This window comes from Pholis gunnellus (genome assembly GCF_910591455.1).
Source record: "Pholis gunnellus genome assembly, chromosome: 22".
NCBI lineage: Eukaryota > Metazoa > Chordata > Actinopteri > Perciformes > Pholidae > Pholis > Pholis gunnellus.
Window position 1 is genome coordinate 4,307,631 of NC_136549.1, and position 24,377 is coordinate 4,332,007.

Below are 24,377 nucleotides of genomic sequence, written 5' to 3' on the forward strand. Positions count from 1 at the left end.
CTGAAATGGGGGGTAAAAGCTGTCAAACGGGCTCCCTAAGTTCGTCTCGTTTCTCTGTGTGCATTTCGGTTTACAAAGATTATGCTGGAGCCTGGAGCGAGACAAAGTGTTGGTGGATAAACGCAGACTTTTTGGAGATTACATTTACATTTTATGCATGAAGCTGTGGCTTTTACTCGCTGTGCTGTTCAGAATGATGAAGGCTTGGTATCTCTCTCAAGGACAGATGGCTGTTGGGGAACAAACGTTGGCCATTGTGGACATCGCACCTCGCCAATTCACTACCAATGCCAATGTTCAGAAAGAGGTAGTGTGCCCTTTATGTAGTGAGGGGGGATGTACGGGTGTGGGGGCATTTAGCGATTTCTATGCAGGAAACCAGGGTTTGCAGCCCACCACTGTCCTGGTTCGTCCAGCCAAGTCACGGTCATCGATGACCCTGTTGAAAGCGGCAACCTGAAAAGTTTCTCTAAATTTCTCAAGTTTCTCAAAACCTTTTGAGACAATTTCCCTCATCTATACATTGGAGAAGAAGGTGACGCTGTGCCAGAAATCTGTACTTACCCTAGCCATACTTTAACCATATCTGCGGTCTGTCCTACACCTTAACTAGTGTAAACCGTTGGCATTGCATGTAAAAAAAGATCATGAAATAAAATCCAGAGTTTTGCAAATTTGTCCGTTGTCGACCGCCTGTCCTTTCTCTTGATCCCATAAAAGTTCCCAGGTGATCGAACCTATAAATATCTGGGCTACACTTGAGTGCCCAAAAAAAGAAACTGTTTTAGTCCACTCTCTGCTGAATGATTATTGTCCTTTCACCTTCAATCGATTGACGTAGGAATGCCAGAATTCTCACAATTTCTCACCCTTGCAAATTGATTTCCATCAGCTCCCTCTGCATCCTCTGCTCTTTCCTTAACTGCACACACACAAGGACAAGACTGGATTGGACCTATAACAGTGATTTATCTGCAACATGCGTGCAAGCCACAGCCGACGCTAGCCTTAATGCCCAGAACAGAAATGTCAAGGCTCTATCCTTGCCCCTTTTCTATTTCCTCTCAGGTTCGACACTTTGAATTGGAGCGCTAATTGGATTGCCATATTTCAACACGGGAATACAAGTGAGCGAGAAAAGGGCTTCACGCAGTGGCCTTGTTTGACTCCCTTTTTCCCCTCCATCCCCTTCTTGGTCCACTGAGGTTTTGTTTTTTTCAATGCGACTAGCCGGAGCTTAAGCCCTAATCTCCTCTGCAGTACATGAAAAGAAAACCGTCTATCGCTCCTTTGGTTTTATTCCCCCCTTCAATTCCTAGCAGATCAATTCTCTCCCTCATCTCAACACCAAACCCCCCTCCGCTCTTCCACTATCGGGAAGAGCTACTGTTGCATCTGGAACAGCACAGTGCCGTAAATCATCTTTTACAGCTGCCTGGAGGGCCATCTAATCTCTGCCACCGCCCTTCTCTCACAAACACACACACACATAGACAACTGGACGGTGGAAGGTCAGGTCAGCAAAGCAAGAGCAAAAGACAGAGGGGGTTGCAAAGATGGGAATCCTCTGAGACGCGGGCCAGTGCTGGCGTAAACGCTCTGTTAAACGGACAGAAAGAGGCAAGAGAGAGAGGGGGAAAGTGGCAGCACAGATTGAGTTGTTGCATTTGCCGTAAATCTAAATGACACGGAAGAGCCTTAGCTTACTGTGCATTGAAACAATCATACCCATTGTAAATCACTTACAGGAATCCTATTGCATAGACAAATTGTGGCCTAACAAATTGAAATCATATTACGACAAAGCCTAAGGTTTACAACCCGAGCCTGCAGCTTGATGGAAAATTGGAGTTTAGTTTAATTTGTGTAAGAGAGTTAACTTCTCCACAATTGAAGAGGTCTGTTTTTTGTTGTTGTTCTGCAGCTGAGAGTTGGCAAGTTAATTGGTAAATTAACTTGCATTTGTATTGCACCTTTGTAGTCACTCAAAGCACTTTTCCCTACATGCCATCATTCACCCATTCATACACTGATGGCAGGGGCTACAATGCAAGGTGCCACATGCCCATCAGGACTGAACTAATTCACATTCACACCCATTCATACACAAAATGTCACAGCAATCTGACCCGCTTTACGTCTGAGCCATAGCCGCCTACAGCCGGTGGCCCCTTTTTAAAACTAGGCTGTGAGGGTAAACGGGTACGGCGTTTGTGTGTGCAGACCACACCTTTCAGGTCATGTGGAGTCGGAGGAGGGTGACCAACATGTTGAGCAAGGGGAGAGCACCTTCGAGGGCAACATTTCTGCTCACTGAGAAAGTGCTCGCCACATGTTGTGCCTTTTTTCCCTTTCGAGGATTATCACGCATCCCCTCTCAGCAGCAGCACTGCAGGTGGGAGGACACAGCATTACGGGGTATAGATAGCTGAGGTGAATCTCATCCTATGTCAGCAAAAGGAGTCATGGTAAGCCAGACCTGACGGTGACTGCCAGAGGAGGTTCACGGGGGGGGGGTCTGCACAAGAACGGAGCGATTACAAGGTCTGGAGTAGGGGGGATGTTATGCCTGCCTCTCCACGGGGCTGTTATCAGACAGGAACGGCTGCTTCGAGTGCTGGTAGATAAAGATTAGGGCACATCAGTGAGGAAGACCACTGCCTGGGGCTGACGTGTCCTTGAGCTCCATACCAAGTGCTCTTGTCTCGTTGTTTTGACCCTGACCTCTGAACCCTAGGGAGGGGTCAAACTTAACGATGACATTTTTTTTTTAAGAATACCTAAATCCTGTCTGCATGTAACAGGTGAATGGTACAAACTTTCATGTGAGTCAGACTCATGACTACTACGTCTGATTAAAGCATCGGGCTTGAAGGTAAAATATGGTTTTAGGATATGTTTTTTTATATTGATCAGAGGCAAGAAAACCGTCTATCGCTCCTTTGGTTTTATTCCCCCCTTCAATTCCTAGCAGATCAATTCTCTCCCTCATCTCAACACCAAACCCCCCTCTGCTCTTCCACTATCGGGAAGAGCTACTGTTGCATCTGGAACAGCACAATTTATATTGATTATAAATGATCTTCATTTAAAAAGAAAATACAACCACATTATCCAAAATTACTCCCAGTCTGATCTGATCAATAGATTGATGCAATGCAAAACCCAAAGATGTTTAAATTCCATCATGGCTTATGGGACTACCTTACGACATGTGCAAATTAAGGAAGCTAATTTAAGCAGCTGAGTCCCAGTTCTCCCTGTAAGTTTAGAGCACACTTTGGAGCAGTGAAAGAAAGACCTCACTCTTACTGTGATGAGTGGATACAATCATATCACACTCCTAAGGGTTTGAGTTTATAGCTACAAGCCTGCAGAGAGGATGTTTTTCCTTTGGTGTTAATGTCCATATACATGATATGTATTTAAATGTGCGTCTTCAGCGATAAGTCAGGTAAATATGCGGTTTCGGCAGTTCAGTGTGAGAGAGACAAACGTTCTCTAATGTCCACAGATCACCGACATGGGTCCCGGTGCTGCACACACACCCAGTCAATGTGCTGACGGCTCTCTGCCTGCTGGCTAATGAACAGCTAATGCTTTCCTCTCCCGCTGCACTGAAAAGCATCCACTTTAAAATTGCCACAGTGACGATTACCTCCTCCATATTGCATGAGTTCGGATGCAAACGAATTTGCTCCGCTCCTCGCGCCGTCCATCTCCCTCCCCGCCCGATGTGCCCATGTGCGGATGTGATTCTTCTTCCCTGCAGACTTATGGGAACTGCCATGCTTTGTGTTCCTAGCAATATCTCTTGACATGAGCCCGGAGCGCGAGCCTCCGTGTTCAATATCTTGCAGCAAGGTCTATGCCGTTTTCACACTTGCGTCGCTGCTGTTTTTAAAGCTGCCGCAATTGTTTTTAGCATCGCTGCAAACAGACTTAGGACCGACTCAGCACAGCGTCTGCATTTTGAATGTCTTCGCCTCGGAAACATCCCCCAGAACAAACATATACAACCACATTGTTTACCCAGTAGCCCAATTAGCTAATTGTTTAACCCTATGCAACTCTTGACTGGTGTACTCCGCAATTCCTGTCGTTCATTAAGTCTGCCTTTGTGCTTTTTTCCTCCCTCTCTCTGTAATCCACATTTCCATGTCACTGCCAGCGCTGCAATAATTGTAGAGCGAGATAATTGTTTACATACTGCAGGACACATGAGTTGACAATAGAGCGGGGCTGGGAGCCCGTGTCACGGAGGGAAAAGTGATTTTCTTGTGCAAGCCTGGTCCTCAGGCGACCTGAGAGGAAAGTAAAGAGTTCATGGGGCCGCAGTTTATTGGATTGATGACGGATGATGCATTAATGACTGCAGCATGTGATCTTTTCTCTCTCTCTCTCTCTTTGCTCAGGCTTTATGTAACAGCGGCAGCCTCAGTCAACAAAGGCAAACATACAAGGTTTTGCTTTCCGAACAAATTGGCACACTGGTACGATGCTGTTCCTTTTGTGTAACAGGGTTTGGGATGGCTGTCATGCTGCGATTGGAAGAGCTTATGTCCTGCTAAATAGGAAAGGAGTGAGCTTTTTGACTGATGGGGCTGTCTCCTGATTCTATTGTGGGCAGTTAAAAAGTAAAAGATTGCCTCTAGAGTATGTAGATGTTTCGTTATTTTGACCAGAATTATCTTCTGTTTTTCACTAGTTTGGCACTGCCGTAATATTCATTTGTTCAGATGAGTTGATAAAGCCTTAAAATTAACTAAGCAATGATTCTTTTATTGCCACTTGGCGGCAGCGGAATGAAATGTAAACATTAAATTGACAGGCAAAGGTTGCCTATTTGAATATCCAGCTGATACGGAGTAACATTAGCATTCATTTGGAGTCATATTTCTAGCCACACGATGAATCTAAGACCAACAATCTCAGCAGGGATATTTTTTTAATTTTTTTATCGTGAATTAAAATAGAGATACAGATGGACACACACGGTTACTAATATAATATTGCACATATGTGTGGTCTTAAAGGAGCTACTTAGGCTGTACTATCTCTATAACTAACCAAAACCAAGACCAACAACTGTAATTGGCCGTTCATGGCTAAATTCCATAACGCTGGCTCAATTTCAAGGGTTAGTCATGTTTGAAGGAATAGTTCGATAGAGGTGTGTCCTAATCGTTTAGCCCTTAGGTTTAGCAAACCCGTAAAATTAGCAAAATGGGTTACTTACAGTCACACTCTGGTGCAACCAGATCATTTATCACTTTCACTTACTAACTTTCACTCTTGTTTAGAGTGGAATGGTGCACTGTAGAGCCCGGCTGTTTTGGGAAAAGCATATACTTTCTTACCTAGAGATGAGAAGATGAATGCCACTTTCATGTCTGTCCTTCAAATATGTTGACCGTAACATCGAAATTCAAGGTAAACTTTCAAGGGAGAAGGAACTTACCTTTTTTTAACAATACCCTTATTTTGCTCAATGGTGTGACTGCGACATGTAATTGCTTTGAATTAATTGAAACATTTAGTCTCTTCAGGATTTTGGTGGCTCAGATAATTCCAGGCGGCATCCTCCGGGTCTGAGGAATAAAGCCAATGCATTGGCAAAGTCTGATTGTATAGAAGTCTATGAGAAAATGACTCTACTTCTTACTTGATTTATTACCTCAGTAAACATTGTAAACATGAGTTTATGGTCTCAATCTCTAGTTTCAAGTCTTTTTCAATACAGCATGATGTTCATTTAGTAAATTATGGTCCATTTAGACTAAAGTAGACCATAAAGAGGAGTATGCTTTAGGGCGGGGCTATCTTGTGATTGACAGATTACTACCACTGCGTTGTCCGGTCTAGGAATGGTCAGTGTTTGCGATCTTACAACTTTAACCCTTTCACAGTGAGTTTTCAGTTCATAAAAGTTAATCGTAACATTTTGGTCACCTAGAAATGTCTGAAACGGCGTTCGGTTGTGCTTGGCTCCACCCTCTTGTATCACCTCTGTTTGCAAAAAGCCAAGATGGGAACAGTCAGAAACCAAGATGGTGACGGCCAAAATGCAGACGCTTCAAAATGGCAGTCGACAAACTAATGGGTGACGTCACAGTGACTATGTCCACTTCTTGTATATAATCTATAGATAATATAAAATGAATTGTTGATTTATAATCATGCATATTCTTTATCATGCTGACTTTATTCTGCAGTCGTCTGTAACTAAAATCACTATAGAGGCTGCAGCCCACTTCAGTGTAATACTCCTGCTAATTCAAATGGCTGCACACTGAGTGTTTATTAGTGTTAATGTTTTTCAGCACTCATCAAATGTGAGGATGGACCAATGTGAATTTGAGCAAATTAGGCTGAAGGCAGCATGTGCGCCTGGGATCATGGGATTCCTAAATGGTGTTTCCATAGCAACAGTGATTTCCCCACACTGCAGGTGATTCTTCTGTAGTGGTCCACCCGGCCGTGGCCTACCTGTGGTGGGGGGTGGGTGGTTTGTGTGTAGTCATTCATTCTTCCATTAACCTTTGTTTACACTGGGCTGTCCAGTGAGAATTAGCAACTCTCATTTACACACAGCAATAAAAGCAGAGAGTGCATATTGAGTAAATTGAAATAAGACAATAAGAGCTCAATGTAGAGCCATAGAAATGCTTCAAGATGAGACACAGACATCAATGCAAAAGTAAAGACAAAGATCAGTATTCACAAATACAGGTCCAGTTTAGTCTTATGGATCTTCAATTAAAGCTTTGCACTCAGTAGCATTGGTAGATCTCATTTAAAATTCTACTGCTGTTGTTTCAAATCAATCACACTGTGTGATCAGAGTCTTTTAAAACATCAGTAAATGGTGCTGAAGGTGGAATTCACCTTTACCTAAACGACAGAGACACCTCCTTTTGTTATTATTGACCTGATGCTGGGAAGAAGTGTGTCTATGGATTAGTGTGTTCATTATACTTTGGCTCGGAGCCACAGCGGATAAATTACTCACAAACAAGGACGTTTAAGGGACCAGATTTGGACTTGATTGGAGGAAGTGCGCAAGGCATCTGAAATGCCCCACACGGCATGTAGTTATTGGACTGCCACTGACTGTCACGAGCAGCAGATTGGCTGCATGGTTCCAAGTAAACAACAGCGTCTCTCATTGCAGACCAGTGGGATTGCCAGCAGGAGGGAATACATTTCCATACACCAGATATACATCTCACTTCTCTGGGTTTAATCTAAACAGGCATATGAACAACAACCTGAGAGTGCTGAACAAAAAAAACAAGTTAATTGTTGCATTTCGGTCGGCTAAAAATGTCTTGTTCAGCAAAAACCAAGATGGCGACGGCCAAAATGCCAAACTCAAGGCTTCAAAGTCTTAGTCCACAAACCAATGGGTGACATCACTGTGACTATGTCCACCTATATATCCAGTCTATGGATGCATGGATTGGACAAAATAATAAGAGCACAAACTCACCTCGGAAATGATTAGAGAGCTGAATCAACACCTTTTTATTACAGTCGCAAAAAAGGGTCTCCATTCACACTTTGTGAGGTTGCAATGCTCATTGTAAAGAAAACACCATTTTAAAGGCCCAGCACACCCACACAGGTGTTTCACTTACTTTTGGTGACAGAGTGCTCAGATGAGGTCTAATCACACAGCTTAAGTGAAAACCCCATGGTGATTGGTGTGTAGGGCCTTTAGAAGTGATTCACATGCAACCTGGCAATAACCACGGTTAAAGGAATGCAGTGCTGATGCGAAACGGATTTATCCTCCAGGGACCATGAATATTTATTTGGTGGCGTAAAAACCAGCGATCATTCAAAAGTCCCTCAACATTTGAGATTCAGCTGATTCCATAGTGAAACACATAACGTGAGGTATTTATTTTGTATTTGTCTGACAATGCTGCTGCAGACAACTCAAACTATTTAAATACACGTTGTGTTTCGAAGCTTGGAGTTTCCCATAGCTGGCTATGTTACAGTCCATCCCTTACACTGTCAGACAGCTGAGACGAGAGCTAAATGAGATGTTTCACCACTATTCACTATTCAGGATGAAGTCCAGCCGTTTTTTTTTATTCAGTAAGCAGACATAATAAAGTAGGACTCATGCAGGGGCTACATCTGTATCCCATTGTTATGAACAGCATGCTGCCAGGCGATGTATTTAAAGTTCACGCGCTGCCTTTAGGTCTTGCTGAGAGATTCTGCTCATGGAGATCCATTTATCATGCCTGCCATGTCTGTCACTGCCTGTTTGTTATTGTGGCTCTCTATATATCCTGTATGGGGAAACCTGACTGCTTGCACTCTCTCTGCACCACTGAGTCATTCATCATGGACCTGCTCTGTGTCGAGGTGATCTCTTTGAAAAAAGTAGAGGGCCTTGGGAATGGTTAACAGTGTTGTTGTTGTAGGACTTGGTTCTACTTTGACAGGTGATTGCAAATAATGATAGTAGATTACATTGAGTATTTTGGGCTCTTCTGAAGTAGGCCAGCCTTCTCTGTAATTGATAGACTGGCCTCTTTTCTTATGTTCATCCTCAATTGAGGTGAAGGATACATAACTACTAGTACTGTCAAAACCCTGCTACTACTACTGAGTACTTCTAGTGCGGTTACTTGTACCTCCCATTATCACCCATTTTTTTGACCAAATACCTTTTAAATCGAAGGACATCCTCTCCAGCCTGAGACCCAACTGGACTGAATGTGGACCAGCTCTCAGTTAACTGAGAGAACCCATGAAGACCTCTTATTCAGGGCGATATGGAGGCTGGAGACCGTCCCAGCATGTATTAAGGGGTAGTCAGGATACAGCCTGGACACCTCGCCAATAATAATAGTTATTATGAAAACAGTAACCATAACTGGCAACACTATCCATACTCTGCTCTGTGTAAATGACGCTTACTTTTACTCATGCTAACACAAAAACCATCAGTAGCAAAAAGAGAAAAGATAATTACAATAATTTAAGGTAATAAAATGATGGTCTGTAAACGCAGGCCTGAAGAAGTGAATTTTGTGGCGTAAAAACAATCAGCTCCAGTGAGAGCGGCTACTTCAAGATGCTCTTCAGAGGAGTTGTGTTTCCATCTGGGACTGCAGCGGTTTTCAGCGTGTGAAGTCAAGAGTTCACGTTGCGCCTGACCTGCCTCGACTGGTTCAGTCTCCTGACCAGCAACGGCAACAATGTCTCATCACCTGCCCATCGAAGCCACTCACTTCCCCCCTCTCCTCCCCGTGATTCGCTGTCAGGCAGAGCGATGACGGTTCCTAGCCTTCTAATTGGTCATTTTCCTGCCAACATCCCGGAATGGTTGACTTCATCACTTGGCACGACTCGATGTGACTTCTCCTATTCCGCTTGTGGTGAGTTCTGAGACTGACCACATCTTTGAAACTTTGATCTTTTATTTTTTCTCCTTGTTGTTGTTTTTTTTCCCACCGAACCAAAGACTTAAAATTGCTTTCTGGTCTCATTTTCAAGCTCGAAATGTGGCACAAGGAGTTCACAAGTCAGCGCGTCTAAGTATGTGTCTTACTGTAATACAGAAAGAGCACAGCCCTTTGTCATGTCTGCTCTGAGTAAAGGAACGTCTGCTACAACACTTCAGTTCACCGTCATTCTTTCTCTGATGTAGAAAAGCTCACTTTGCACTCTTAGTTACTTCACTCTTAGTTACTTTGTTGGAGCAGCTTTAAGTTGGTTAAGAACAAATGGAAGAAAGATCTCTATTCGTCTCAGATGTTTGCAGGACACAGCAGTGTTTGCACGTTCAGACCGGACCTCAACTATTCCCACCTTTTGATTTGCTTAGTGACATAGGTCCTTCCTGTCTTCATTCTACCTTTTGCCTCCAAACAAACACTTCAGAGAGGAAACTGTAAACGAACTGTTTCTGCGGTTTCACATGCTGCTGACATCGGAAAGGAATCGTTTCACTTCTATGCCGATTTCATTGTTGCTGTCTAAAAGGTGAAGTTTAGATGCGTGAGGCTTCTGTTTGGATTTACATCCGGTGAAATCTCTGTTTGTGGCCTCCTTTTACTGCGCTGCTTATGTTTATGTGGAGCGTCTGTACTTACAGCTATAATCGGCTTGTAAACTTTGGCAAGATGGCGAGGTTGATTTACATCTTTGGTGATTATTGTTTGTAATTTACTGAAACAGCTAAAAGAATAAATCAAGTGTTCTGCTCCAGACTGTCTTTGTGTGTGTGTGCACTCTAGAAATGTGAATACTCTTGACAATTGTGCATGGGCCTGTTTATGTTCTTTCAAATCTTATTTGTGCCATATCCTCCCAACAATGTTAATTAGAAAGGAGCACTGAGTAGTGTGCAGATGTCCGCCAGGTGTGTCTGCAACGACCACTGCTGTAATGTTTGGCTAACTCCCCGTCTAGCCTTGGACGTGATACGCTCTCATTTTAGCCTGTGCAGATGTCCACATCTCAGCTTTGTCTCACGGGCGTAAACACTACTTGAAGGCTTCAAGTCTTTATTTCCGATAATACGCGTGTAAACAGGAGTTTAATGCCCCAAAAAAGCAAAAAATAACCATCTCAGGCAGTGACTGAGCGGCGGTGATGCACTCAGCTGTGTGTGTACTGTGACTTCCGTTAGCTCATAGCCAACCCCCCCCCCCCCCCCCCCCCCCACTGTGTTTCACTTGCAGCGCCGGCTGACCGGGGGCCGGTTAAGAGTAGTGAGTGAGGAGTCAGCAGTCAAGTATCAAACAGGCAATACAAATGAGAAATGAGAAAAATGTGACTCACTGCAACCACGAGAGGTCTTTGAGCATGCAGCCGTAAATGACACACACTCACTCATACTCACACACAAGACTGACCTCATTATCTCATGCGGAGATAATTAACAAAACTATGGTGAAAAAATGTACTTTTTTTCTGATGAATATAACACCAAAACAAAAGTAACTTATGAATATGCAAACTAAGCTGAGATGACTATTGTAACAACATGTTAAGGCCGCCAGCATGCAGAGTGAAAGCTCTGCAAATGGTATCAAATTGATGCCAAAATAAAAAACACAACATGACTGTTGTGTTTTTTCTACAGTACCACAGGCACACGCCCCTACAAGCTTTGTGGCTCTTGTGTCAGGTGGAGCATGGAACTGAGTGGACACTTCTTCTTGAAGACTTCCCTTCGATCTGCCGTGGCTTTGATTATTCCTCATTTATACAACGCTTTGGACAAAATGTCTAAAAAGTCACCTAAAACAATAAGCAAATGACATGAATGTGACAAACTAATACTTCTTGTTAAAAGAAAACCACTAAAACTAAGTCAGCTGCCCGCATTGACACTGTTTTCACACAAAATGTGTACTATGTGGTCAGATGAGTGTCAAATCAAGCGGTGCAGATTGTTAGGAAGTCTCATGCGTGAACAAAGTGAACATGTTTATTTTTCGTTCCTACTCCACTTCTTCAATAAATATTTCCCCGGTCAGTTCTTCAGACACTCCAGACTCCATCGCCCTTTTTTGACGGAATCGATAAGCGGCGCCGCGCTCTGTGACCGGCACGGCATCGGGCATTGTGTTCACGTCCGTTTGATGTACTTGCACGGGGACGCTGCTCTCGGGACTCCTCAGACGGCCCTTTTGTTATCGGCTGAGGCAGACGCAGGCCGCATGCAATATGCATGAAGCTGTCGGAAGACGGAGGAGCAGGTGAAAACATTTTGAATACAAATGCTGCGGGGAGAGCACCGGCTGCATGCGGTGCACTTAGCGACCGCCCAGTGCTGTCGGAGGTGACCAGCTGATTGCACTAAATGATGTGTTCGATGATTCCGGGCACCAGCAGTGCTAGTAGAGTGGATGATATCTACTTGGGTGGAAGTGTGGGCTTTTAAACGAAGATTCAAGTCCATTTCCGACCAATGTGTCACTGTATAGGGTGTTGAACCTACTTTGTCCGTGTAAGTTAAAAGCTTTTAGCTCCACGTGTAGATGAGTTGCACTGGAAATCTTTAGGGGATCATTCTACTCATCTCAAATAATTGAGATGATCACTTTGATTAGTGCCTCTTGTTGCTGGGCGTCCCTGCTACTTGTGTGAAGGCAGCGAGACGTATCAACAGAGATGTGGGTCAGAAACCTCCTTTTAATTAGGCATGTGTTCCCGTCTTCACATCTCCCCTCATGAAATGAGTATATCCCTTGACCCCTGTGCTCATTTTCCTCGACTGCAAAAGTCCAGAGGCACTAAAGGAGCATGAACGCAACGTTGCATTGTGCCTGTAGGCTGTGGGAGACTGCACTATACAAGGGTGTGGGTACACAAGTGTGTGTGTGTGTGGATGATATTCGCTGTGATTTTCTGATTTAGTTGTCACACAATATGAGCTTGTTCCAGATGGAATTCTTATATTTAACACAAGCATTACATCCGTTAAATACAAGGTTCATTTGTAAATGTTTTGTAAACTGTCTTAAAGTATTGTTGGAGGAATGAGACCTTTGCCCTTTTAATGCCTCCGACAGCCGCCGTCTGTATGTCCATCTGTCCGTGCGTCCCATTCTCATGAAAGCTGCATCTCAGGAACGCCTGAATGATTTTGTCACTTGTACATTACCATTTATTTCTCTCCTCGAGAGAATTTATTTTCGCTCTCTCTCTCTCTCTCCCCCCTCTGATATATCTGCACATACTTCTCTGGCCACAACTATTTTTTTATACATGCACACAAACACAATACTCCCACTGACCAAAGCAACCACAATCTGTACCATATTCAAATCATTAAATCTCTTTCATTACCTTTTGTAAATGTCGCCATATTTTCAAGAATCCATACTCTAATTATATTTCAAACAAATGTCTCACAGGATGAAGTGATGAAGTGATAACATTTTGGACAGGCATGGATGTAAACTGTAACTTGACTGTGTGGCGGAGGCACACGACCGCGAGGCGGTGACTCTAGTTCCCACCTCACTCCACTTCCTCGGTGGCTGCCTGCCTCCTGCTGCGCTGTTTGATCTAATTGGACATCAGGCCTCCAGGGTGAGCGGGAAGCGGGAATCACCCAGACAGCAAGGCGTGACCCAGAACCAAAAGGGGGCCGCTGATGGACATACTGTAGTTGTGTGTTGGCTCTTAGTGAGGGGTTGCAGAGTCTAGATTTCTTTCCATTCACAGTTCCGATGCAGCGACCCGGATATTCTTAAGGGACTGCCTCTCTTTTTCCTCTCAGTCCTCCACCATTCCACCGCCGCCCCTTGGTTTATTGCTTTGTCTGCCTCAGGAATCTTTGCTGGTCGTCCCCCCCCCCCCCCCCCCCCAACAAATCAAGCAGGCGCCCCCCCCCCTCTAGGCAGGTGCAGAGGTCAAACAATGCTGAGTTTTTATGAGGGGGGTAGGGAGACGCCGCGCTGTGGAAGTGACCGGGATGTGATAACGTCTGCCGAGATGCCTCCCGGCTATGAGACTGTGTAGAGCAATACTCATGAGATGAGGAATACCACACGGTGAGATAAGATGCACTTTATTGATCCCTGAGGGGAAACTGGGTCATTTCAGCAGCGAATGATGAAGGGAGTGGCCTCAGAGTCAAGAAGTAATGACGAATTTAAAAGCTATTTTACAGATTTTGATATTCCACACACGGGTAGCTTCAAGTGCTGTGTGACAACCCTAAAAAGTGCTCAGCAGCGTTCGCTAAAGACGGCTAACGAGATTCGTGAATTAGCTCCTTTGATAGTAAGTGCCAGATCCCATTAAAGCTGCTCTGATAATAACTGTTTTATTATTAATAATGATCAAACAACTATGTGAAATGTTTAAAGGGTAGCCTGTAGTAACAAACCCTCAGATAATAACACCGATTCTGATACCTGAGCGTGTGGAACTGTAATCAGAGATGAGAGAAAAGGCGAGATGGCTCACGATTGTTGTTTTACGAGCTGATGATGAGTGAGCCAGCCGTCTTTTTAGTTTTTGTTGAGAGTTGCACATGCCCATCAGATAGTGGAAAGTGTTGCTCCTGTGTAGCGTAATTGAGCTGATAGATGATGTGATGACTTGATAATGGTTTGGGTGCGTCGAGTCTCGTACTCCTCCACACCCGATCCAGCATTTCAGGCTGAAGGGCTGCTGGCTGAAATGTCACAAACCTGAGAGAAATAGATGAGTATTATAGCAGAGGCTCGAACGCACACGGGGGCTCCGTGTTCTGCCTGTCGTTGTCCTTTCCTCCTCACTGCTTCCTGTATTCACGCCTTGTTGTCTCTTGGAAACGGTAGAGGCCTGAATGGGACACACGCACAGCTCCGATATGCTCCTGTTGGCACTACTGTGCAACAAAACGGTCGCCTTTGTCCCCTCTAATTCCCTTATCTTGTGGGCAAGGTGGAGCAGCTGGGAGCAGCGATCTCTGCTTATCTGAGCTGCGAGTTAATAACTCGGCAGCCAATTCTCTCTCAGCTCTGTCCACTATTGTCTTAAACTATTTTAGGAACGGCAAGAGCACCAAACCGTGATTCACCAAGTCTTTATGTATTGTATCTTACCACTTACAGTTATACATATTTATATACCCCACTGTACGGAGCCGGAGGTGGACAAGATAACGGAAAAGACCTTCCAATACAACACAATAGCCATAATAGTGCTGGTAAGCATTTCATGCAGTGACTCTCTGGCCTCTTTGTGCCTCTGTACGTCGCCTCGACAACTGACTTACAAAGAGGGTGATGATTGGATATTTGTTAAAGCAAATTAATTGCAATTTGTGCAGAAGAGAGAACATGTGCCGTCCCTGCAGAAAACAACTTCCTGACATGAACCTTTTTTGTTTCTTTTGTAACTCTAAATAAGTATAATGTACATGATGAGGGTCCTAAGAGAGCAGACTAAAACCTCTATTTAGACACAATCATGTCCCTCTGGCTGGATGTCACCCGTTAAGACCATGCCTTCGGCTGGGTGTGTGTGTGTGAGTGCATGTGTGTATCTGTCTTTCTGTCCACGGCTGATCTCGCATACTACTCGACCCATGAGCCTGATATTTTCTGTGCTCGTCTATGACTGCATGCTCAAGGACCTCGAGCCTCAACTTGTCTTCAGCGGGCCATATTTTGACCTTTGTCGTGGCTCAAAACCTCATGGCACACAGAAAGGTTTGAGCATCTGCAGATTAATTCCATACCTGACAGGTTAGGATCCATTAATGTTAGGCACGGTGCCAGACATTGTTTTTGTTATCTTCACTTCCATTCTGACTGTAAATCGAATGGGATTCAACACTTCTTTGCAGTGCCAATTTCTGCATTTTCAATTTTACCGCAAATATTTGAAACTACAGTTGTCAGCAAACAACATCACGTTATCCTAATTTCTATTTCTGAGTTTCAGTCTTCCCTTAGGAGTAGTCCTTCTCCTTGCTGAATGTAAGTGTAGGAGGCTTCATAAATAACTCAAAGTCCTACTCTGAGGTCGAAGTGTTTTAACTCCTGTGTCGACTTTCATGATTCCTTTGAGGGATTCTGTGATACTTGATAAATATGGACCCAGGAGATCAGTTCAGCATTAAAGCATAGGTTCTCTTTTTTTCTGGTTTGTCTCATAATAATACTCAGATGAGTATTTTGGTCTCTGTAATTGTTCTTCCCGTCCATACTAGCTGTGAAGAAATGTCAGGGTAGCTGTTGGGAGGCAAAATCTATAGTTATTCCAAAGTTCAACCAATGATCAGTGAATTTTGTTCCTTGTTTAAAAAAATAAAAAAGAAGAGTCAAATTGTATGAAAGAAATGGTTTGAGGGAGCAAAGCATGGGAGATAGACAGAAATGAAGTCATCCTACCTGAAGTGAAAGTGAAGTCACCATCCCAACATGGGCTATGAGCTATAGTGTGTGTGTGTGTGTGTGTTTGTGTGTGGGCGCATGCGTGCACCAAGTGGAGAAAAACGCGAGGAAATGGTGAAGTCATCCAGCTACTCCAGTGAAGCATGAACACTGCTTGCCTGCAGATGCAGTGCACCAACGGAGCCCCCACCTCAGTCCCCCATCTTCCTGCTTCTCCTCCTCTGCAACACACCGGTGTCTGATCACAATGATCATGGCGGACAAATCAGCCCGGTTTCTCTACTGCAACTCTAACTTTGTCTTTCGTACACAGTAGGGCTGGGTATTGTTTTTAGAAAATGACAATGCAAGTGCCAATACCAGTCCCCTTAAAGTGATACTGATACCAATAGAGTACTTCATTTGTTACACATCATGTGAATTGAAGCTGTGTGTGTGTGCCGCACTTGCCAGCTAATCGTATGAGCACAGCGGTTACCCCGACCCATTGCGACAGGAGAGCGTTGCCGTAGAAGTGCAATGCCCGCCCTCCCGTTTCCCCGTCGTTAGCGCTGTTTGCACATCTCCATGTTGAGAGCCATGTGGAAGCAATCTCGGATGTATAGGTTGTAGCTGCTATGGTAGTGGGCCAATCAATCACCCGTTGCATTAAAAAGAACAACATTTGCGTTGATAAGATACAGGAAAAAGGCAAATAATCATTTTTTTTCTGGATTTAGGTACAAACGGATCTAATGCTCGTATTGTTTGACTGGAGTAGCTTCCGTCCTACTTGATACTGGGTTATTTCGGTTACTGTACATTCATACTGTATGTAGTACCTGTTTGCAGGTATCTGCCTTGTATTGGATATCTGAGCTAGTCAGTGTGATTTTTCCATTATTGGTTTATTTTTCAATGAAGTTCTCTCATTGCTTTACTCTGAATTTTTACTTTCATGATTGCATCCCAAACCAAACATTCGTTAATTGTTAGATTATCCATCTGTGTCGTACAGCGTTGTAAAATTCACAAACGAGACATCTGCTGTGGTGTGATGCACTCTCCTCAATTTACCATTGATAAATGTTGATTGGCTCTGGCAAAGCCAGCAATGTGCTCAGAACAGACCCAACGCACTGAAAGTGGCTCATTTCACTTTATGTTCTTCATGGAACCTTCACAGAAGAACTAGATATAAAAAAGGGGTAAATCACAGGACTCTGCAGGCACGTACATAATGCATAGATAGATGGTTGGCCAAGATGGAGTGGTTACATTACCGGGTTTTTAGTGCACATCAGTGAGAGACGCCGACTTTGAACACCTCTTTCCGAGCAACGCAGCACCAGAGTTCATCTAAAACAACACCGTACGTTGGTGGCTGTTAATTAACCTCAGCGTATGTATATTGTATGGAGAAAAGCAGAGGAGCGGCCTCAGGCTTTGGAGCGTCTTCTCCTCCTCTCTAGGAAAGCCTGAACAGTCGAGGATGACACAACATGTCGCTCTCCTCGCTGCTGGTGTTTTCCATCACAGCTGGTTGCTCAGACGCCCCCCCCTCCTGCTTCTTGTTGAAATCTGTTGGCTGGACAACTCTGACCCTGTAGCCTTTCCTTCCTGCCCTCCTCCCCCTCCCCATCGTTCTCTGGCTGGTCAGCCTGGATGGAGGAAATGAGGACTGTCTCGTTATCGCCCCCCCCCCCCCCCCCCCCCCCCTCCCTAGCTTCCTGCTGGATCTCTTCCAACCTGGAGCTGGTTCTGTTTGTCTGGACGCAAGCTGGAAACAGTCAGCTGTCACCTCTCCGGCTGCAGCTGGCTGTCTCTGGCTCCCTGCTTTAACGTCCTCCTGTCGTCTCCAGAGGGTTATACAGCCTGCTATGTCAATGTCCCCTTTTCCCGCTATCCTTGTTTGTTTAAGTTATTGAGCTTTAGGAAGTCCACTGAGCACTGCTGCTTTTTTTTATTTCAGCCATGCCGATACAGACCGATACAGCGACGCTTTGGTTATTGCCACCATCTGAGGGTCTCTGTGATTCACTCACCTCTCTCTGATTCCTGTTTTCTACATCTGATCTCACATCTGTCTTCTGTCTTTCTTCCTTTCTTCCTTTCTACCCTTTTCTTTTTCACTCCTTGTTTTTCTTTTCTTCTCTTTCCTTTTTCTCTCTCCCTGTGCCTGGCGTTTCCTCCCGGTCTCTCTCTATCTCTCTGTCTCTCTCTGTCAGTCGCTATAACCGTCTCATCTCTCTCCTTTCCCTTTTTCTCTCTCAAACCTTCCTTTTATAATTGGCTTTGTTTTTTTTCTCTTGTCCTGTCTGGCTTTCTCTGTCTCTCTCTCTGTCTGGGTTTTCCTCTCTGCTTCAGTCTCTCTTCCTCCTCCCTGCAAGGCTGCCAGGCAGACTCCGATATCTCCTTTTTAAACCAGGTTATCTCTTTTTACCCATGCGCTGGACATCAACCAGGATGCTACAAAGGAGGTTGCTTCCCTGTTTCCTTGATCCTGGATCGCATTGCATCATTAAAGCATTGCAACCCAGGATGAGGAGCTTTACAGTGATTATGACTGTGATCTGGTCAGTGCAGCTCTATAAATTAAAAGGTATCTTCAAAAGTAAGAGCAAACATACATGCAAAATATGTCAGCGCTCACCAGTACTGTGATTCAAATCTTTGGATTGATCTCCAGGCTGATAATGTTGGTCTATACATTAAACCAGATAGTAATTGAAACAGGTATCGTCTTCCAGCAGCATGCAGCTAAAGGGAAAAGAACGGACTGGAGCACTGCACTGCAGCCTTTAGTTTTGCAAACAGACTAGATCTTCCCTCTGAACCAGCTTGAGACCAACAATCACGTGACAAAAATCCTGTGAAACTTGGACTGAACTGCTGAGGAGAGGCTGTAAGTAGAGGTTGTACAAATGTAAATAGTTCAAAGTACATTGGACGTAGAGCTTCCTTTTTTCTCAAAATTGGTAACACTCTTTTTTATGATTCGAGTGTTAAACTGCACAAAAGACATTTTGGAGTTCTCTCTACTTCAAGCCATGATGTGCTTATTCCATAGAAGAGCAGGACTTTTACATTGCAGTGAAAAACAAGGCCACAGAGAGTCAAATGTGACCGGAGCAAAGTCTGTAAAAAGCAGGAGAAAGGTTCCCTTCCTCGCTTTTCAGAGATTTTAACTGAATCTCCGGGTGCTTTCCACTGCCATCCATGGTCTTCCTCTGCAAATATAGCTGGCCCAAGTGGTAGATGACTCAAGTGTGGACGTGTGGTCATGTAACAACAGGTGGTCGTGTATTTGGGAGGAAAGTCTGTAACCTCCGTCTCGGTTCAAGATGGGCTTTGGTGGTCTGGTCTTAGCTGGAAAAAGCTGAACTGACATGACTTACACTCTGCCTTTAGCAGGGCACCAAACCCTGCAACCACTTCAGTGGAGCTAAATTGCAGCGGGCAGTAGTTGTAAATATGAGTAAGCGTGTGAATACAAAATGAAAGGGAGCATACGTGCCGAGTCGATCATTGGCTCCCATCAAACAGACAGATGTGATCTGCCTTTAGCAGGCTGCTCTTGATTAATTGTGGCGGTGGCTCATGTCAGTGAATAGCAAACAAAACCTCACTGCTGTTCTGCTGGGCTGAGCCACATCTGTGGATTTGTCCTGTGAGTCTTGTCCAAAGAGACTCGGTTCCATCCTTCACAGGAGGTTTTGAGGTGCGGTAACAAAGACGGCACCCTTCTTCCTTACCTTCCTTGTTTGTTTTTTTCCAGCATGCCTCGCTTATTCTTTTCGTTCCTCCACGTTAGCATCCATCTCTTTTGTCACGCTTTCATCATCTCTTATCCTCTCTGTTTTCTGTCTCTGACACTCACTTTTCTCCCGCTCTCTCATTCGCTGTCGGACTCGCTCCCTCAGGCCCAAAAACCATGTTGGTTAGCTGGGAAGACAAAAGCGTGTGCTGCATCCCCAACTGCAGCCAGCAGCCACATCGCACCAACAAAGCTCATCTTCTTCTTTGGCCGTCCTTGGAGAATAAGGGAATAGATGTTTATACTTTGCCCCAGAGAATTTCATTTTTCTCTCTCTCTCTCTCTCTCTCTCTCTCTCTCTCTCTCCCCCCCCCCCTCTCTGTATGGAGGCCAGTTGAGCCGGAGATCGTCCTCGACGAATTGCTGCCTGTGAAGGATGAAGATGTGCGAGGGCGGGCACATTCAAGGACGACTCTGGACTCCAGCTGCTAACAGCGGAGGGGACTGTTGTAAACACAATTGTATAAAATAATGAAATCACACAGCCAATACTAGTACCTACATTGGGGGGGTAGCAAAAAATGACAAGGTAAATTTACACATTTGGCAGTTTTGAAGTGAATTAATGAGGCAAAATGAACATGTTTTCCTCTTTGGATTGGTTTGTAATTTTCACTTTTAGTCCAAATAAACATGCTCGTAGAAGCTGAATGAAGAGGCACATCTCGCTCCTCTGCAGGCTTGAATGGCGGTTTCAGAAAGAGTGTATGAGAGTGAGTGTAGTGAGGAGGACCAGCAGCACATCACAGCCCGGCTAATGGAACACTGCACTCCTGAAGGGTCCTCGGCTCCGTCTCATCCATCACGTCTCCCTTATCCCTCCACAGAGGATTCTGGGTAGACGGACGACAGCTGAGCACAGCTGCAGGACTTCGGTCCTGTTTGTGCCTGTGAAGGACTCTGCCTCTTGTGCTTGAGATTGGCGAATCTCAAGTGTTTTCTCTACAACTAAATATTCCCGACTCAATAGGCAAAGTTAAAGTTTAGGGAAAATATTAGTTCTTTATTAAATTTGAGTTTAACACACAAAAACTCAACTAGGCTGCTTTGTCCGAACTATGTGCAATCATGTCTCCTGGAATAGCTTGTGCACACATGCTGCTGTACTAAGGTGTTCGGGTGGATCGGGGTCCTTTTTTTCCAGCTGAGCCCCACCCTCACAAACCAGGGAGAAATCAAAGACAAATACAGAAATGCACAGATCTCTAGTGCAATAACGTGTGTGTTCTTGCAGTGCCACGTTGCTCATTATGAGGTGCTGATTGAGAAAATGAGGTTTTAAATTTGCAACGTTTTTAAAAGTAATTGCACCCGAAGCTTCTCAATTCACTTCAGACCAAAACCCAGCTGAACCAAGATGACGCACGGCAGGCCATCGATCACGCCGGGTCACCTCTGTGGTGCCGCCGAGCGTCATTGAACACCGAAGCGTTTGCTCGTCTTCCGGCTTTAGATCATCGCCACCACGTGACGGGGGACATCCGCTCGCCGATCGGTAGATGCCTCTAAGCCCCCATTGATTACCAATGGCGCTCCGCACTGTCACGGCTTTAAAATCTCATCCCTGCCGTCTGATGGTGTTTGTTCACAGGATTGCCTCTGTTTGCTGTAATTGCCAATTATGACAACATTACGTGGAGATTGCTGTTGATTTCTGCGTCGCAGCTGCAGGTGTATTTAGATGATGCGCTCGCCTAGCAGTTGTGAGTGTTGATGCACAGTGATTTGCTGCTCTTTGTGGATTGAGACTGTGCATTTCTAGTCCTGTATTTACCCAGTAAAGACCTACAGTAGCCATGGATTCACAATGCATCTGTGGCCACAGTGGAGACAGTGACGTGAACTAAGTAGAGTCACCGAAGGGAATTACTGTAAGTGCCACAGAATATTTGCGAGTAAAAGTGCAACAGAGAGTCAATAACCACCCAGAGAAAAAGGAATGACACCTGCAGCCACCGCTACATCAGAGCATTCATCACCTCTGCCACGGGGGCTCTCAAAGCTGTCAGCGGGTCACATGTGGGTACACGATGAGACCTAACCAGGCAGAACTGGTACATTTCCAAGCCGACCGACTCGCGCCCTTTTCTCTCAGCTGCGAGCGACAGGTGAACGATCCCGCTCAAAGTCAACAGATTGCAGCAGGTGCGCGGCTGCGGATGGACGGCTGTTTATGTGCTCATAGCTGATTACCCAGGAGAGCAGGGGAGGGGAGCAGACAGAGGGCAGGGAGGAAGTCCTGCTTGTGCCCTTCAGTACCTGTGTGTGTGTGTGTGTGTGTGTGTGTGTGTGTGTGTGTGAGAGGGATGGGGGAACACAGAGAGATCAATATTCAGCAAGTGAATGACATTGTTTTTCACCATATAGAAATTAGGGATGCACAGATATTGGACACACTGACTCATCTCACTGGATGGGATATTATGTGACAGTAGGGCTACGTATTCAATTCAATTCAATCTTTATATATTATATATATATATATAATATGAATTCATTCCTGTTTATCTTTTTTTCTGCATTAAAATGGTTTACATTTGAATTGTAATTCCTGACAGAAAAAAAAATATATATTCTCATTACATTGATATACATGTATTAATTGGTTAGAGTTAGTTTGGCAACGTTAGGAAACGTTGCCACTTAAGAGAATGATCCTGGTCTCAGTGAAGCATCTGAAGCTCTGGCATGAGTTCCGTCAGGAAGACTCTACTCTTGCATGCCTAAGCCTGTAGTTTAATTCTCAAACATCTGCCAATCACTCCTCACGCATGTTCACTCATTATTTCCCTGCTGTCATTGTTCGGGGCTGTCAATCATGATATCAACACAACGACACAATGACGTCGTTAGCCTATCATCTTGCTGCTGTGTCTTTTTAAATATGATAGTCTCTTTACCTTCTGCACAATCATGCTGCTGTTACACACCACTCCACCTCTCTATCTCCGCCCAGTCTTCACAGATCCATCAGCTTCATCAACTCATCATTCTTTCAGCCTCATCAGCCACCACCACCAGTGTCTGGACTCTACGGAGGGATTTATCTTGTTGCTGTTCAGGGCCGACGCCCCTCCATTACAAATCTCCCTGTAGAGTCCAAGAGCCAAAGACTCTATCATCACATATCATCTATATCCTAATAATAAACAACTCTCTTTTCTTTCTCTAACTATTGGCAGATACCCAAAGCCCGGGTATCACTGTCAGTGTCCCGACTGCAATAGTCTGATTGGTGCATTTATTTTTCTACATTTTGAATATATAAATCTTGACTCAAGGTCCACTTACTACTTTTTTTTCCTTTGCTTTCAGCCTCATCGTCTTCATCAGCGGATGGAAGTTGCTCAGTTGTCAAGGAAGCTGTCGTCATGGAGATCAAAAGAGAATTCCATCTGCTCGTGAAGACCCTGGGATGGGTTTGAATCACGGGACAGAGCTATAGTAAGTAGACCTTGAGTCAAGATTGTTTTGTCCCGCTACCGTCTCCAAGGTTAGGTCGGCTATTTCCACGTTTCTTTTCACGAGAGATTTTCTGATTGGCTCACATTGTACGGTCTTTAACATTGAAATATTTGTTGAAAAGTAGTTGAAAGAGCATTTCCAGCTGTACAGGAAAAATAATTTCCCCTGTCACTTCACCTTGCCCTTTCCTGCCCACTCCATCACACTTTAACAGCCTCTCTACTTACTCCCAGAACCTGTCCGCCTCCATTTTCCTTTACTGTATCGCTGTGAGATTCTCATTCATGTCACAGCCGCGCCGACCTTGGATTCGCGGCAGCACGAGGCACTTAATCGTCTATGAATTACCTGCGAGGCAATAAGTCGAGAAATAACAGCAAGCGAGGATGTTTCTCTCACTTTTAAGTGGTGCTTTCTTGTACTTTGATTAAGTTATACGCAGCCACATCTGGATGATACTCGTTACCCACCGTTCAATACAACTAAGCACATGGGATTAGTGGCGTTAATGACTTGCTCAGTGGAACCTCAGTAGTACAACAGATTCGTCCTCAAGTCTGTTCTCAGCCACACAGGACTCGGTTTAAAGGTTTGAATTCACTGTTGCTTCCTTTCCTTGATTTTAAGAAGCCTGCACACTCGGAAGCTTCGCTGTCTCCAGGCAACAGCAAATCCATCCGCTGTCAATCACTTAGCTCGCATAGATAATGACATGAGCTGTGTTGTTGGTAAGCAAAATGAGATGCTTTGCAGTTGTTGGGTGGAAACAATTGTGACCAATCGCTTCCTTCATTTTCAGTGTTAACAGATAGAGGAAAAGGCCGCCTGTGCTATCGTGCTGTTGGACAACAGAGGAGTACGATGGGATGAACGTCTTGCCCTCAACTAAACTTATGTGCTCATTTTGATAGTGAAAATAGGTCTGATGGTCAACAGGATAATAGTTCACCTGCTTCATGGTACTTGGACAGCTTTGTCAGGATTCGGGTATTGTCTTTATTGAGCTGTGTCAGCAGCGTCTCCTCATTCCCACCTTTCACATGGCACCTCGGTGCTGTATGTAACTGCTCACACTTCATATTACCTGTTCATGATCCACCTTTTCCTGTTTATTCTGTCTAGTCTGTTCAGTGTTGTATCCAATATGCGTAGTTTGATGTTTGATGTCCCATATCCATGAAAGTAGCAGAGGTATCCCATTACTCTCCTTCATGCCGTACTGAAAGCAATTTCCCTCCTCA